This window comes from Amborella trichopoda, chromosome 1 (genome assembly GCF_054954075.1).
Source record: "Amborella trichopoda isolate Santa Cruz 75 chromosome 1, AtrichopodaSantaCruz75HAP2 v2.0, whole genome shotgun sequence".
Classification (NCBI taxonomy): Eukaryota; Viridiplantae; Streptophyta; class Magnoliopsida; order Amborellales; family Amborellaceae; genus Amborella; species Amborella trichopoda.
In genome coordinates, this window is record NC_142336.1 from 60,660,539 (window position 1) to 60,676,347 (window position 15,809).

Genomic DNA, 15,809 nt, shown 5'->3' on the forward strand with positions numbered 1-15,809 from the left:
TTAACAGAGCGTCGGCGACTGTCAAAAATCCAGCCGCAGGGACCAGCATCTCTCTGAGGTGCTCTTGCTGCGGCGTGGTGAGGCTGGTGCCTCCAAACTCTTTGTTTAGAGTGTCAAAAAATGGGCATCGCCGAGCAGTACCTGCAGAAGGAATAGAGGAGGGGAAAGGAGAAGAAGAGTTAGAAAGTTCCGGGCAGCTTTTTACGTCGTCGCCAGAATTGGACGTTTGCAGGGGGTATTTAAGGTCATGCTTCAACTTTGATCGTCGTGGGGTGCTTTTAACGTCGTTACCCATTTTGGCCGACTCTTGAGATATTGATAACTCAGGGTCGTCTGCCTAATTGGACGATAAGATGAGGAGAATTGCGCTTGGGATGAAGTCCCACAAGGTCGGCAGTGGGGGAAGGGGCCTGAGGAATTCTTCCTCAACTAGTGGCGGAGGAAGATGATTCCTTCGGTCGGCTGACCTAGGTGCTCGCAGTCTCCTTCGGGATCCCTGAGGGGCTGTTTGGACCGCCTCACGTTTCAGGGATTTGAGCCTACTTCGCCCATGGTAGACTTCCCAGGGCTGAGAGGTCGAGGGCTCTGAAAGGTCCAGTGCATGCTCATGAGCGGCTTGTAGCGGGGCTTCCTCTTGAACGGGAGTGAGGGCTTGGACGTGTCCTGAGAGAACTGCACAGACGATGTTAGACGAACATGCTCACCAAATTTGAGCGCGATCCGACTTTGGACAAGTGAGATATAAGCGTCGAAAGTCACTGTCGTGACTGTCCCTTCAATGGTGTAGTGTTGCAGGGTGGCCGCACGGGAATAGCGTGAGGCTTCTCTTGTTTCACTCTTTCGCCTATAACTTCTTCTTGGAATGTCCGTTTGAGCTGAAACTTGACCCTTGAGGGTTTTCAACCGTGCTAGATCCAATGTTTGTGGTCCCATAGCAATTTGAGACACTAAAAATGTAGCTCTAGTTATAGGGGTCCGTTTCAAGGTGCTAGAGGCCGATTATGCCATAACTGTTTCTTAGTCTACAATGCCTTAGACATGTCGGAATGCGACGAAACTTGACAAGAGACTCTTGAGAGACCTCATGAAGATCTTGGCCAGTTCTGGGGTTGTTTTGAGACTGTTCGAATTTCCACTACTTGCTAGGCCTTTATTGATCGGGGGGCCCATGTTGATGAAAAATACCTTCCAACAGTTAATACCTTCCAAAGATTGACGAAGCTTGTGGAAAATTCATCTCGGTTCATTGGCCTTTTGCCGCCTCTCTTCTACTTGGTTCCATTCAACACCTGGTCGATGCACTTATCTCGGAACATTTCCTCACTAACCTGTGGCTTGAGGCAGATGGGCTCTTCTTCAGCGTCCCAATTTCCTGGCTAAAGGCTTTCCCCCCTCACCTTGCCATGTTCAGAACCACAGTCTTAATGGGTCAGGACCACAATACCACGTTTGGTAGCCTTCGATGGAGTGAACGATGGTGTCTCGCGGCCATTGATTAAGAAATCTTAAGGTCCAAGGAACTTCAGATCATCAGCTGTGATTGCCCCCTCGCAGCTGGAGATTGTCAACACCCGGTCCCTAACAGCCGCACCATGCATTGATCAACCTGTTATCTAGCCGTACAAAGAGATCCATCCAACTCAGCAAGTCAAGAGGTTCAAGCAACATCTACCCTGCAGATGCTCGTACAGGCTCACATCGTAGCCGTCGGAGCACGTAATCTTGTGCATCCGAGGGAAGGCGTGGCCGACACGCGTCCTACCTTTAAACCCCTTCCTACTTACCAGCCTGCTGCCAGCTCAAGTATGTCGCCTCGAGACTACGTGGCCTCCTCTCTTCCACATTTTTTGTCATCTCCTCATGAAAAGGGCTCTCCCCATCCAACAGCAGATCTCCGCCCATGCTCACCTCTTCGCGGTCTAAGCCTCTTCCATCTTCTCATCTTTTGCCCCGAGGCAAGGGTATCCCTCATACAATGGTCAACCCTCCCTTAACCTTGGTAACCCAATCAAATCTATGCCAAGCGACCTCCCTCGACACGTCAGACAGTGGGCCCTTTCCTGGGTCCTTCTCATGCGCTAACTCCCCCTCCACAACCACCTCTCTCCCTGTGGCTTCGGTTCAAGGCACCCCCTCGGCCATCCTTGCACCTTGGCAACATAGCGATTTGAACCAAGAGGTCTCACTTTTCTTATCACTATGAAAAGTCAGCCCCAATACTTAAAGCCCCCCACCTATTTTCCTCCTGGACAGCCCATGTCTCCCCCCCCCCCCCCCCCCTCCCCTTTTTTATTAGGTTCACTCCTGAATACCTCTCGCCCTTCTTCCCCCTTAGATTGCATCTATAGCCCACAACCCTGTGGCTTTCCTCCCTCGGCTGGGCCTATTGACTCACCCTCATCTTCTTGGCTTTCACTCACAAGCTACCAGTTGGAATCAGCTGCTTCAGTTGACTCCATGTTTTTCAATAATTTACATAGTGCACAGGGAGACCCTCAGGAAGGGTATGAGGGTGATGGGCTTAAAATTCAATGGCCCTAAAGAGATCTTCGAAGAATTCACGCTGAAATAGCCTCACCATCCAAAACCACAAAAGGCAAAAGGGAATTTGATAACCTGCTAGCTTTTGGGGTCAATTATGACAGTGGCCCTTCACAACCCCCTCTTTCCCTCTCCGACCCACCCAACCTCAGCAACCAGCTCTCAGTCCCTCCGTCTCTCAAGAAGGTCCCACGCATCAACTCTCTCCCAATGAGAATCTTAATGTGGAATATATGTGGCCCTGGCCACCCACAAAAAAGAAACACGATCCGAGACATATGTGCTAAACACTCCCCCTCCCTACTGGCACTCAATGACACCAAACTTTCCTCCCTACCCTTCCAGTATCAATTCCCTCAGCATATGAAGCCCTGTATGGAAGGAAATGCAGGTCACCCATATGTTGGGACGAGGTTGGTGAAAGAAAGCTTTTGGGGCCCGAAATTGTCCAGATAACCACAGATAAAATAACATTAATTCGTGAAAGGCTCAGGACAGCTCAGTGTCGGCAAAAGAGTTATGCCGATAACCGAAGGAGAGATCTTGAATTTGAAGAAGGTGATCGAGTTTTCCTAAAAATCTCACCAATAAAGAGTATTATGAGATTCGGCAAGAAAGGAAAGTTGAGCCCACGTTACATCGGACCATTTGAAATCCTGGAAAGAATCGGAGGTGTCGCTTATAGACTTGCCTTACCACCCGAATTGGCAAATGTCCATAATGTCTTTCATGTATCTTCACTACGAAAATATCAGCCCGACCGGTCCCATATCTTAAAATATGAACCTTTACCGATCAGGAAGGACCTATGCTTCATTGAGCAGCCAATTTTGATACTGGATAGAAAGGTGCAAGTGTTGCGTAACAAGGAGATTCTTTTGGTCCGTGTATTATGGCAGTACCATTCAAGAGAAGAGTCGACTTGGGAACGAGAAGATGAAATCAGAGAAAAATACCCCCATCTTTTTCAGTAATCAGGTACACAAATTTAGAGGACTAAATTTCTTTAAGGGGGGAAGAATGTAACAAACCTAAAATTTCAAAAAAAAAAAAGAAGAGAAAAGATGCTTTTAAATAGGTGATGGTCTGTTTGAGTATGATGGTCCTTGGGGACCATCACTATTTTCAAAACTTTTTACTTGGTTTAAACTTTTGCTGCTGCTTTTGTTTGCAGCCTTTGCAGTTGCTGCTTGCAACTGGCCACGTCCTTTAGCGGACGTGGTTTTCGTATGTTAAAAGCAGACGCTTAACGCGACATCTCAGGTATGAGGTAGAACGTAATAAAATATTATAATAATACGTTATAAGAATTTAAATAGGGGAGGTGAGCACTCCCACCCTAGAAAATTTTGAGATCTCTCTCTCTCTGGTCGAAACACAGTGAACTCTCTCGAACCAAATTTTTATCGGAAGCTCCCTCTCAAATATTTGTGGGTAAGTGACATCGTCTTTTTGAAAAATAGTCTATTTTTAATAAATAGTGATATTTCCGTCCAGGATATTTATTTTATAAGTTTTGTGTGTAAGTAACCCCATTGTCTCGAAAAATAATCCATTCTTTTTAAAAATGAAATGAAATAATTATTTCTACTTATTATCATGAATTTTAGGCGCGATAAATTTTATGCGCACATGACCTCATTATCTTGAAAAATAATCTTTTTAATAAAAATTGTGATATTTTATCTATGTTAGAAATTTTGAATGCTGTAAATTAGAAAAATAAATTTATTTATTTTTCTTGTTTATTGTTAGAAATAAATGTAATATTTCTGCTTTTAGTAAAATTGTGATATTTCTTTCTACTGTTTTGAATATTTAGACATTGTAAAATTCATGTGCAAATGATTGCCTTATTATTTAAAAAAATTGACATTTTTGCAATTGATTATAGTATTGTTGTGAAATGTTTATTTGTGAATTGATATCCCATAAATTGTGATATTTCCGTATTCTTGAATTTCTATAAGAGTTTTTCTATATATATTAAATTGGCAATTATGCTAGAACGTCGTTACGAACTGCTACCTTTCTAAATTTGAGCCCAAAATATTTAAGAGGGAGCTTCCGATAAAAATTCGGTTCGAGAGAGGAGTTCACTGTGTTTCGACCAGAGAGAGAAAGATCTCAAAATTTTCTAGGGTGGGAGTGCTCACCTCCCCTATTTAAATTCTTATAACGTCTTATTATAATATTTTATTACGCTCTACCTCATACCTGAGGTGTCACGTTAAGCGTCTGCTTTTAACATACGAAAACCACGTCCGCTAAAGGACGTGACCAGCTGCAAGCAGCAACTGCAAAGGCTGCAAACAAAAGCAGCAGCAAAAGTTTAAACCAAGTAAAAAGTTTTGAAAATAGTGATGGTCCCCAAGGACCATCATACTCAAACAGACCATCACCTATTTAAAAGAATCTTTTCTCCTTTTTTATTTTTTTTGAAATTTTAGGATTGTTACAACCCATTCCACAGTTTTACCCAAAACAACCTCTGACCATCACCCTATTTTGCTTGACACCCAAACCGTCCTAAGTGGCCTGAAGCCCTTTAGGTTCGAATCACGGTGGATCAAGGAAGTTGCAACTGCTGAAATCCAACATGAAAACTTGGAAGGCCCAACACTCAAGGAAGTTTTGGGCCAGGAAGGAGTCATTGCTTCAAGGATTCAGTCATGGGACACTGAGGAGGAATCTAGACCGCTATTCAAGCTGAGCACGAACAACGTGCAAAGGCCAAGTTCGATTACCAAGCCACTCTTCATAAGGCGGACGTATACTGGGCGCAGAGAGCCAGGGACAAATGGCTAAAATTGGGAGACTTGAACACAGGCTACTTCCATAAGATAGAAAATTTTCGAATACGAGAGAATGCCATCACCCACCTCAAGGTCAACAATGTGGTCCTAGACCAACCCCATCAGATTGAGCAAGCAGTCGTGCGATTCTTTTCCAATCTATTCTCTTCATTGCCTGGCGCAAGACCCACTATGCACGACATTGCTTTCCTATCCCTTACCCCTGAAAAAGTGGAGTGGCTGGAACGTCCCTTTTCAGAGATTGAAATTCTTTTGCCACTCAATGACCTGAGCCCCGACCAAGCTCCCGGCTATAACGGCAACTCTATTGCCTTCTTCAAAACTTTCTGAGAGATCATCTGCCCCGACATGTTGGAGTTCTTCTCGGAATTTCACCCGAGAGGGATCATCAACAAGGTTATGAATGCAACTTTCCTCGCATTACTCCCCCAAACGGAAGGGGCTGAAGAGCTTAAAGATTTCAGACTTATTAGCTAGGTCAATTGCTCTTACAAACTGTTGTCCAAAGTCCCTGCTTCCAGACTAAGGGCAATGATTGACTCTGTCATCTCCCCCACCCAATGTGCATTTGTCAAGGGCCGACAAATTTTGGACGGGGTTTTAATTGCCCACGGGTGTATCCATTCTCGCGCCATCTCTAAAACCCCTGTATTAGTTATAAACCTAGATTGGGAGAAGGCATACAATCACGTTGATTAGGCAGTTCTAGATGAAACCATGAGAAGGACAGCCTTTGGGTCTAAGTGGAGAGTGTGGATCAAAGGATGCATTTCTAGCCCAATCTTCTCAGTATTATTCAGCGGGACCCCCAAAGGCCTCTTCTCGGCTTCTAGAGGACTCCACCATGGAGATCCACCATTGTCGTTGTCGATTGCAATTGTGGTCGAGGTCTTTAGCACCTCTATCTGGTGGCTCTACCTAGCAGACATGCTATGTGGATTTAAATCTAGTAACCAGGGTCCCCACATCTCCCACCTTCAATACGTAGATGACACCCTGGTCTTCTGTGATGCATCGGTTCAACAAGTTGATACCCTATGGATTTTTTTAAAATGCTTCAAGATGGCTACTGGGTTTAAAGCAAATCTCAACACGTCCAAGATGATGGGGGTCTGCACCGACCCCATCATCCACATCCTAGCCAGCAGGGGCGGTTGCTCGGTAGAGAAGCTACCCTCCTCTTACCTTGGTCTTCCCCTTTGCCTTGGGGTGCCACGACTATCCCAATGGAGCCAAACCATCGATAAATTTGATCGAAGATTCACGGGATGGAAAAGAAGAATTTTGTCCTAAGCAGGAATAACCCGCATCAAAGATACTCTGGCTAACACACCCGTATTTCAGATGTCATTATTTGACATCCCGGCCTCCGTAGCCGCTAGACTGGAGTGAATGATGAGGGACTTTTTCTGGTCCGGGGAGCACAGGAAATTTAAGAACAAGTACCATCTCATTGCATGGCCCAAACTTTGCTTACCAAAATCCTAAGGAGGGTTGGGTATTCACAACCACAGGGCCCACAACAATGCTATCTTAGGCAAGTGGTGGTGAAAGTACGCAACCATCAAAATCACTTATAGAGAGAAGTGATCAAACATAAGTATTGCTATGGGGTCAACCACTGGACTCCTAATTGCAGGATTAATGGAGTTATATTTGGGATTTGGAGATCAAGTTTACGATGTCGTGAACAATTCTCTTGGCATATATGTTTTCGCCCAAGAGATGGGACAAGGGTATTGTTTTGGGATGATAACTGAGTTGGTTGTACACCTCTGAGGGATCAGTTTCCTACCCTCTATTAGATAACAAGTGACGCACATTCAATTGTGGCATAAAATTTTGGTCTCTCGAGTTTTCTTCATACTTAGTCGTCAAATTTCAGGAGACCCCTCAATGACAATGAACTAGATGACTTCGAGGCCGCGGCAAAAGTCCTCCACTCAGTGTTCCTTCCTACCTCCAAGGTAGACAAGATCATTTGGGAACCTTCCCCCTCGGGGATCTTCTCAGTGTCTTCTTTCTATACCACCCTCACATCCACCCCCACAGCTGTTGGCCCTACGCCGCCTCTATTATCTAAAGCCTGAAACCACTTTTTGCCCCCAAGGTTCCAAGTCTTTTGTCGGATAGTGAACTATGAGAGGGTGTTGACGGTATGTACTGCAAAGAAGAGGACTGTGCCTTGTGCATGGAGGAGAAGGAAACCAATCCTCATTTGTTCCTCCACCGTGGAAGAACTCTATGGACCTTTGTTTTGGGCTTCTTTCAATGGTCGTAGGTCGCCCCAAGCCCAGTCCCACATCTGTTCCAAGCCTACCTTTATTCGCCATGGCCTAAGGCAGGAAGAGAACTTTGAAAAGCCTCCATATCTGTCACTTTGTGGGTATTATGGATTGAAACAAATCACAGGAGGGTATTATGGATTGAAAGAAATTATAGGATTTTTAGAGGAGAAAGAACTTCAATGGTGGCTTTGGCAGACCAAGTTACGAATTTAATAGCCTTTTGGGCTTCCAACTACAAATTGTTCAAAGACTTCCCACCCTCTGATTTCCAAAGGAATTGGTCAAACCTACTTCATGTGGCAAATCATAGAAGATCGCGGGCAGCTCTGTGAAGACCACCTGAGCCAAGTTCCATCAAGCTAAACTTTGATGGCTGCTCCCTTGGTAATCCTGGCCCATCAGGAGTTGGTGGTCTCTTTCGGACCAATGAGGGACATACTTTGTTAGCCTTTTCCTGCCCCATAGGTTTAGCAGATTCTACCCTGGCTAAAGCCAATGCCCTGTTGAAAGCATTGCAAAGTTCCGATAGCATCTGGGGTTCTTCCTTAGTGATTAAAGGAGATAGCAAGAATGTTATTTTGTGGGCAGCCGATATTTCTCCTTTCCCTAGGCATTTAGATGATATCTTCCGTGAGATATCTAACTTGTCGTTGGGTATCTCAATCTGATGGCACCATGTATTTCGGGAAGCCAATTCGGATGCACACCTTCTTGCTAAGGAGGGAGCCTATTCTAACACCATGGGGGTTCTTTAGTTTTTGTTGACCCCAAGCCTCTAGACCTTTTTTGCTTCTTTTTTTAACCCTTTGGGGATGTAAAGGGTACCCTCTCGGGAGGCCTCATTTGACTGCACATTCTGATATCATTAATAGAACTATAGTTAACTATTTTCAAAAAACATATAAAAAACTATGAAAAAGGGCGGTCCAATGTTTGTAACATAGCTGCGCAATAGACATGGGCAAAAAATGTAGAGCAGTCCAATGTTGCAATAATCGGACCACAACATCAAACCACCCTACAAATGGGGCAAATTCGCTGTACTAAACATCATACCTCCCCACAAATGTCAAAAACTAAATAATAAATAAAAAATTAAGTGGTTCATATTTGAAACGTCAAACTGAGGGAAAATTTGGAAAGAATAATTAAAATGGGAGTAGGGCCCCGCGATAAAATTTCCAAACTTATTGACCAAAGGATAAATTCAATAGTTTTAACAATCCATACGTAAAACTTCCTATAAAAAACAATAACTCATCATAAAACTTGTTACAAAAATCATTGGTGCGCGGATTTACATGGCAGTGAAGCCTATTATGAAGAGATTGATGACTAAATCCTCCCAAAACAATGAGATCTCTATTACAATACGAAGAAAAACAACATGCATTAAAGCATATGATGCACCTTAGATCGAAAGATTTAGATAAAGGGAAGGAGAGTGTCGAATAAGAAGCGAGATGGAGATTCACGACTTTTGCGAGAGAGAAACCTTAATAATTTTACTAGACTGAAAAAGAAAGGATATTTTATTGGAAGAACGAGTCAAGTTAAACCTAGGTAAAAAAACAAATTAAAAGAAAAAAATCAAAACTTGCATTTCTAAATAAGAAACGCCAGATTCTCAAGTCGAAACTTGTCTCAGAACACAGCCATAGTATTGGACACTCATTGACCGTGTTGTATTCGTTTTAGAGGTTTCAACATACTTGTTGGTGACACCCAAGTGTCGACATTTGGTCAGACCCCCATACATGCATGTCCATGTTTCATAAGCGAAGTTAAATCCATTGCCAGTCTCTAGGCAACGACTAGTGAGCTCCTTGTTTTAACACTGATTACAACTCAAAATTCAACATTTATGTGGGAGTGCTTGAATTGGTTTAGGGCTTCATTTCACATGTGCTCAATAAATCACCATTCGATAAACCTTGGGCCTTCAAAAATGCAAAACCCCACGTTTATTAGTTTCAGTACTGATAGGTGTTGTTTATCGCTAGATGAAGACCCATTGAATCGTACATGTAAAGATACCTCCCACCAATTTAGCGATCAAGATCTATGTCATACCCATTGAATCTTTGTAAACTAAATATTCAAAATCATAATATATTACCAATGATCCAAAAAACAACGGGCGGTGCCTAGGCGGCCGAGGGGGCCCAGGCCCCCCAGCGCCTAGGTGAGCGCCCAAAACCTAGGAGGCCCAGTAGAATAAAAAGTTGTTTTATGGTCAGATTTTGTGTAAAAAATTAAAAAATACATATTGAGACATACTTTAGTCCATAATTCCATGCAATTCAAATTCAAAGATCAAACTTTGAAGTTTAAGCTTCAAACCATTAGGCATTAGAGTATTAGACTATATCCATACCATAATCCAAACTCCATGCACTCCACAGTCCATACACAAAATAAAAACTAAAAATAGGATAATATAATCCAAGATAGCAACTTAGCAAGACATTGATTCATCAAACGTCTATACTCTATAGTCCACATATGCTCCTCAAAACTCCATAAGTCCATATCCGTAGTCCATACATTGTTAAAACTTAAAAGTTTACAAACCACAATACACAAAAGAATAATGCAAAAAATATAGACATGAAGACTCAAAAGAGTCTTCAATCATCACTCATCATCAGGAAAAGCAGGGTCAGCTACATCATATGCCTCAGAATCGAGTCCATCATAATTGAATCATCTCCTTCCTCTACATAATAGTCATCCTCCTCTCTCTCTTCTGAATCTGCCTCTACTTCCTCCTCCACCCTCGTCCTCTGGGAAGAAGAACTAGCGACCCTAGGAGGATCAGATGTTGTCCTTGAGGCCTCCATGACCATATCCGATGTCAATCCTTCATGCCCCTCGACCTCATCGTCATCAACCAACCACTCCGTAGCATTATCCATATTTTCTTATCTGAGGGGGTCTCTCTTATCTCTCTTAACAAACCTCTCCTTCAAGTATCAATTATACTTGACATACACTAGGCCATTGAGCCTCTTTGATTCAAGCATGTTCTTTTTCTTTTTATGAATCTAATAAAATCAAATGAAACTAATTAATAAAAATATGTAATACTGCAGAATTACAAATTTACAACTGACATAGTAATCAGTTAGTAATCAGTAATGACTAACTAGTAACTACTAAAATGCTAATACAAATTAATAAATTCTAATTTGTAAACTAATAAAGTGAACTAAAATGCAATCTCAAAAGTACTCCAATTCCACTTACAGCCAGACAGGGTAGCGATTAGACTCAAGATCCAAAAGGCTAACTTTTGTAAATTTAGAGCACCATACCCATGTTGGCTCCCCCAATTGGCTGCAAATTGATTGTGAATTACATTTGTTAATTATATAGGAAACATAGATTATGGAAAACAAACAACAAACATGTAATGAAACTTGAACTTGAGGAACTTAAGAATATTAATACCAGGATCAATTTTGGTCCTTTACCTCACTGCCATTGGACTCCCAAAAGACTTTAATCCGCACTTGTAACTTATCATCTCATCAGTGCATATAATATCATGGATATCCGGATTAGGGACTATCACATCTACACACTTATTAAATCCAATCATTCGTGTATATATCCCTATCAGCATAGAAAAAGTTGGATTCAAAAAAGAACTAGCTGCATGCAATGGCCGATGTAGCTGCCTATCCCACTTCTCATCAATAATCTTCCAAACAGACTCATAGCGGCTCACATAATCATCTAAATTATGGGTTATCTCTCTCTTGCATCTCTCCATTCCCTCATATATGTAGCCCATGAAGGAATTGTCACTATCAACCATGCGAAGGACTTTGAGAAGAGGAAAAAATACCTTTAGAGCGCCCTTCACCCCTCGCCAAGAAGCCTTAGAAGGATAATATCTCTCACCTTCTTCCCTTTCTGATTCCTGGACCACTTGCACGCTCTCCACTCATCTGAAGTAAACATCTGCCTCAACTGAACTCTCCTCGAATGTATGTTATTCTAAGCATAAGTACCAGGTAGCAAATCTTGTGACCTCGGAACTCACAATTTATTTCTTCTTTGTAAATCTAAGCATCATGATGAGGGTGAGGGTGTGGCTATCAATAAACGTTGTAACTGACTTTGCCTTCTTAACTGCGCCTAAAATATTGCTCAAACCACCAAGAGTGTCAAGCATGAGGTCTATACAATGTGTTGCACATAGTGTCTAAAAGATACTAAGGTAAGCTATGAGCAACAAATTAGCACCAGCAACATTAGAAGCAGCATTATCTGTGAGAACCTAAATACATGCTACTCCCCACTCCTTGATGTCCTTCTCCATCACTTACAATATGTAATGAGCAACATGGCTACAATCAAAGGCATCAATAGAGCTCAAAAAAACATTCCCTAAAGGACAATTCACTAGCAAATTCACTTGGCTTCTTCTCTACTTATCACTCCAAGTATCAATTATAACATAAACCCCATACTAAGCCCATGCATCCTTCTGTGACTCCACAATCTCCTTTGTGACAACCACCTCTTTTTTCAAAAAGAGGCTCTAAAAGCTCATATGGGGTTGGGGGCTTCAACCCAAGCCCAAATTGATCAATTACTCTACCAAGCTATAGAAGCTACTTAGGCGAGTAGTATTGAAAGGAATGCCCGCCTTATAAAACCATCTAGCAATGTACTATACAGCTCTATCTCTCTCTTCCTTCTTGATTCTATTCTTAATAGTTGTTTGCTTCTTTGTTTTCTCTCCTGCAACCTCAAGGACAGGCCAAGGCAAAACACAATCCATAGGCCCTCTAACCCAAAGCCTCTTAGGCCCCCCACTCCAAGAACCAAGTACAACTCCCTTTCCCTTCTCCCTAGTCTGGGATACAGCAAGTTGCTCCACCTCTTCACACCCCTCCTAATACCTATCATCATCATCAAAATTGACACGATGGATGCCTCTCTCTCCTCCTTTTTCTTTTTTACAATACTCATAATTTTTATTCCCATCTCTAATAGCATTAGGAAAAATTTTACATGGGGCAACATCTCCCTGATACCGATAAAATGTTTCTTAAACCGGTTTATGCCCCCATTTGTATCCCTTTCACAATAATTGAATCTTATGCAATTTTTATCCAAAAGATTTGGGTTATAGCCATATTTCCAACCCGGATCTAAAAAATAAAAATTTTCACTAACTTTGATAGCTCGATCTCCAAACTTCCACCTTTGAGATGTTTTTTAATCTCAAAATCTTCTAAAAAAACCTCTAATAGACCCATAAAATATCTACAACTAAATATAATCTCAATGGGTGATGTTTAGATCAATTTCTCGTAAATTTGATAAACCCTTCAATCCTATAAAAATCACAAGCATCTAGTTTTTTTTGGTTTCTCTCTCTCTAAAATGGGCTCCAATGGAGTTAAGGTTTGAAATTAGCCTAAACCTTACCTTTTTCCCCTCTTAATTTTATAAAACAACCCAAAAATACTCCTCAACGAGGGGCACTTTTGCCCCTAGGTGGGGCACAAGCCCTAGACGCCCACCTAGGCAGCTTACCGCCTAGGCCTGGGCACCTTGCTCAGGCCCCCTAGACCGTCTAGGTGCTAGGCGGCTTGCCTTTTGGAACAACGTATATTCGCCACCAAATTTGAACATGGGACGCCCATTTTTACATGAACTCTATATTTCACCAAGTTGCCCACTAGCCATTTTTTGTCTTCATGTTTGCCATTTTCTATTTCCTATGAAAAAGTGTGTCTATCTATTTCTTATTGGTGACCAGAGTTTTATTAATGGTAAAAAACAATAGGAACAGGTACATGAAAAAAACAAAGAGGTGCCAACACAGCATCTTAAAGGGGAGCATAAATAACTAATATTATAAAAAAAAATTAACCAACTGCCATGAAGGAACACTCCACCAGCCCACCAAATGACATTAAGGCAATCACCCTCCACCACCAGCAGGTTTTTGCCCTCCTCGAGCATTAAAGCAAGCCAACCAACATCACCATGAAGATGAATCACATATATTTCCGATCCTGAAAATGAGATAAAGTCCTACCCTCAAAGTTCTTTTGCAGCCTCTCAGCTCCACCCATTGGGTTGCCTGGCATCCCATCAAAATTGAATATGAGTCCCTACTAGAGGAAGAGATCATCTAATACTAGGTCTATTAGTCGCCCCCAAAAAGTGACACAGTATTCCAATCCCTTAGACAATCCACTCTTCAGGATCCACGAAATTCCGGTCTCAGAAGAATCCAAACAGTAATCTGATTATTATTCCTCTCCTAAAGGATCTCCCTCCTGACACCCTCCCCTCTAAATAACCAGATACTGTGCTCCTTCCAAATGCCTTAAAGAACAGCCACATTACATAGATGTCATGGTAGGTGCCCCTCTCCATGGAACATAAACAATCCAGAAAACAGGCCAGCCACTATAGACAGTGTGACCCATGATAAACTAAAGAGGTCCAACATGAAAGACCACATAGTCCTTGCAAAAGGGCAATGAATGAAGTGCTGATAAACAATCTCAGCTTCCTCCCTACTATCTGCATGCCCCTGCTCTGTAATGATCAATATAAGAAAACAATCCATGCAAGCTAGCAAACTGAATGCAACTACTCTCCTTACCTGGCATCACCCAGGTAGCCTAAAGAGGTCCAAGATGAAAGACAACATATTCCACACGAAAGGGCAGGACTGAAGCGGTGATCAACAGACTCAGCCTCCTCTGTAAACATAGTACACATGCTAGGTATTTGCATGCCTCTGTTTCATAATGTTTGATAGTAATAAGACAATCCAGACAAGCAAGTGAACTAAATAAAAGTACTCTCATTGGGACCTAAATCTTCCTAACCAATCGGACAACCCAAAAAGTGTAACTAAACCAATTTGTGGTTCTTTAGTGTGGCCTTTGATCCAACACCTGAGAGACATGTTGTAATGCCAAATGCTGATGAAGAGTCGAGATCCACAATCCATGTTCTTGTAGTCTTGGAGAGAAAAGAGAGGGGTTGGTTGTGAGCAATTTTCATCAGTCAAGGTGGAGGTGCCAAAGAGGAAACGAAACACAAACTAGACGTGCAATAGTGGCACAACTTGCCCATGCACATATGTGCCATGCCAACTACAGACCTGGCCTAGTGGCCTGCATCTACACGAGTGTTGGCGACATGCTACACATATTATGCCCAGACCCATAAGAACACACATGGGTAGCAGTGCTTTCCACCAGTTTTGCGTAGACAGCAACTCTCCCCTTGTGCTACATATCAGCAGTGTTGATACTTGGACATGTTTGCACCAACATTGAAGTGATACACATTCTGTAAGTATCACTTGTATCAGGTTATTAAGACTCTTATTTAGCATGAAGTCGGATTTTCATGGCACATTTAAAAAAAAAAGTTACTTTTTATGAACTGGCACTCTTACCCAAAAACAGAATACAGCCATGTCATTATGAGGCATAGCTTTAAAAGTCATGCCATATCAAAGATTATAATGGCACACAACATTTGTGTGTTATCTCTTAGGGTATGAAACTTACACATCCAAAAAAAAACTATTAGGGTTTGTAGTCTTTGATATGGCCCAGTTAGGGTTTACTGATTAGGATAAATAGCAAACGGGTTATGAATGAGGATACTTTAAGGCAAGAAAACTTTTACAAGAAGATGCTTGGAAGTCCAATGTTGCAAGTTGAGTGGTTACATAGTTTGGCTTGCTACGAGATGTAGAGATATGATAGTAAAAGGAGATTCAGTGAGGATTGGCTGGGGTTTCCACTTGAGCTGCAGAGATAAATGTAGTGAGGACAAATATAGGTGAGGTTCGGTTGAGGAATGACTTTTGAGTTCCAGAGATAAAACTGCTTGTATAGAGGTAGTTTATATATTTTAATTTTTTTATTGATTTTTTTTAACTTCTTATTGTAAATACGTGTAAAGATGAAACGCTTTTTAAAAAAAAGATACTTGTGCAAATGAATTGCACCATGTTGAAATGTGAAGCAAGGAATGCATATAACAATTGTGGACAGTGACACATCTCGGTGTCTATGTAACACCACTTTGCACTCCACATCAAAGCAGTTGAAAAGCACACAGACAACCAATTCATCTTCCAGACCCTCAAGGCTAACACAAAACA

General features: G+C 42.0%; 1 protein-coding gene across 9 annotated transcripts in view; it reads right to left on the minus strand.

The window, feature by feature from the left end:
• Positions 1 to 15,809, minus strand: part of LOC18440509 (Translation initiation factor SUI1 family protein) — a 57,727-nt gene that overhangs the window by 29,925 nt on the left and 11,993 nt on the right. For 2 of the 9 annotated variants that reach the window (XR_016044200.1, XR_016044198.1), the window contains exons 7-8: positions 10,895 to 10,984; positions 10,087 to 10,692 (exon numbers count right to left, since the gene is read on the minus strand). The exons of the other annotated variants lie outside the window; for them this stretch is intronic. The gene's annotated coding sequence lies outside the window, so the exon portion shown is untranslated. Of the gene's footprint in view, positions 1 to 10,086; positions 10,693 to 10,894; positions 10,985 to 15,809 lie in introns of those variants that run through there. 9 annotated transcript variants of the gene reach the window in all.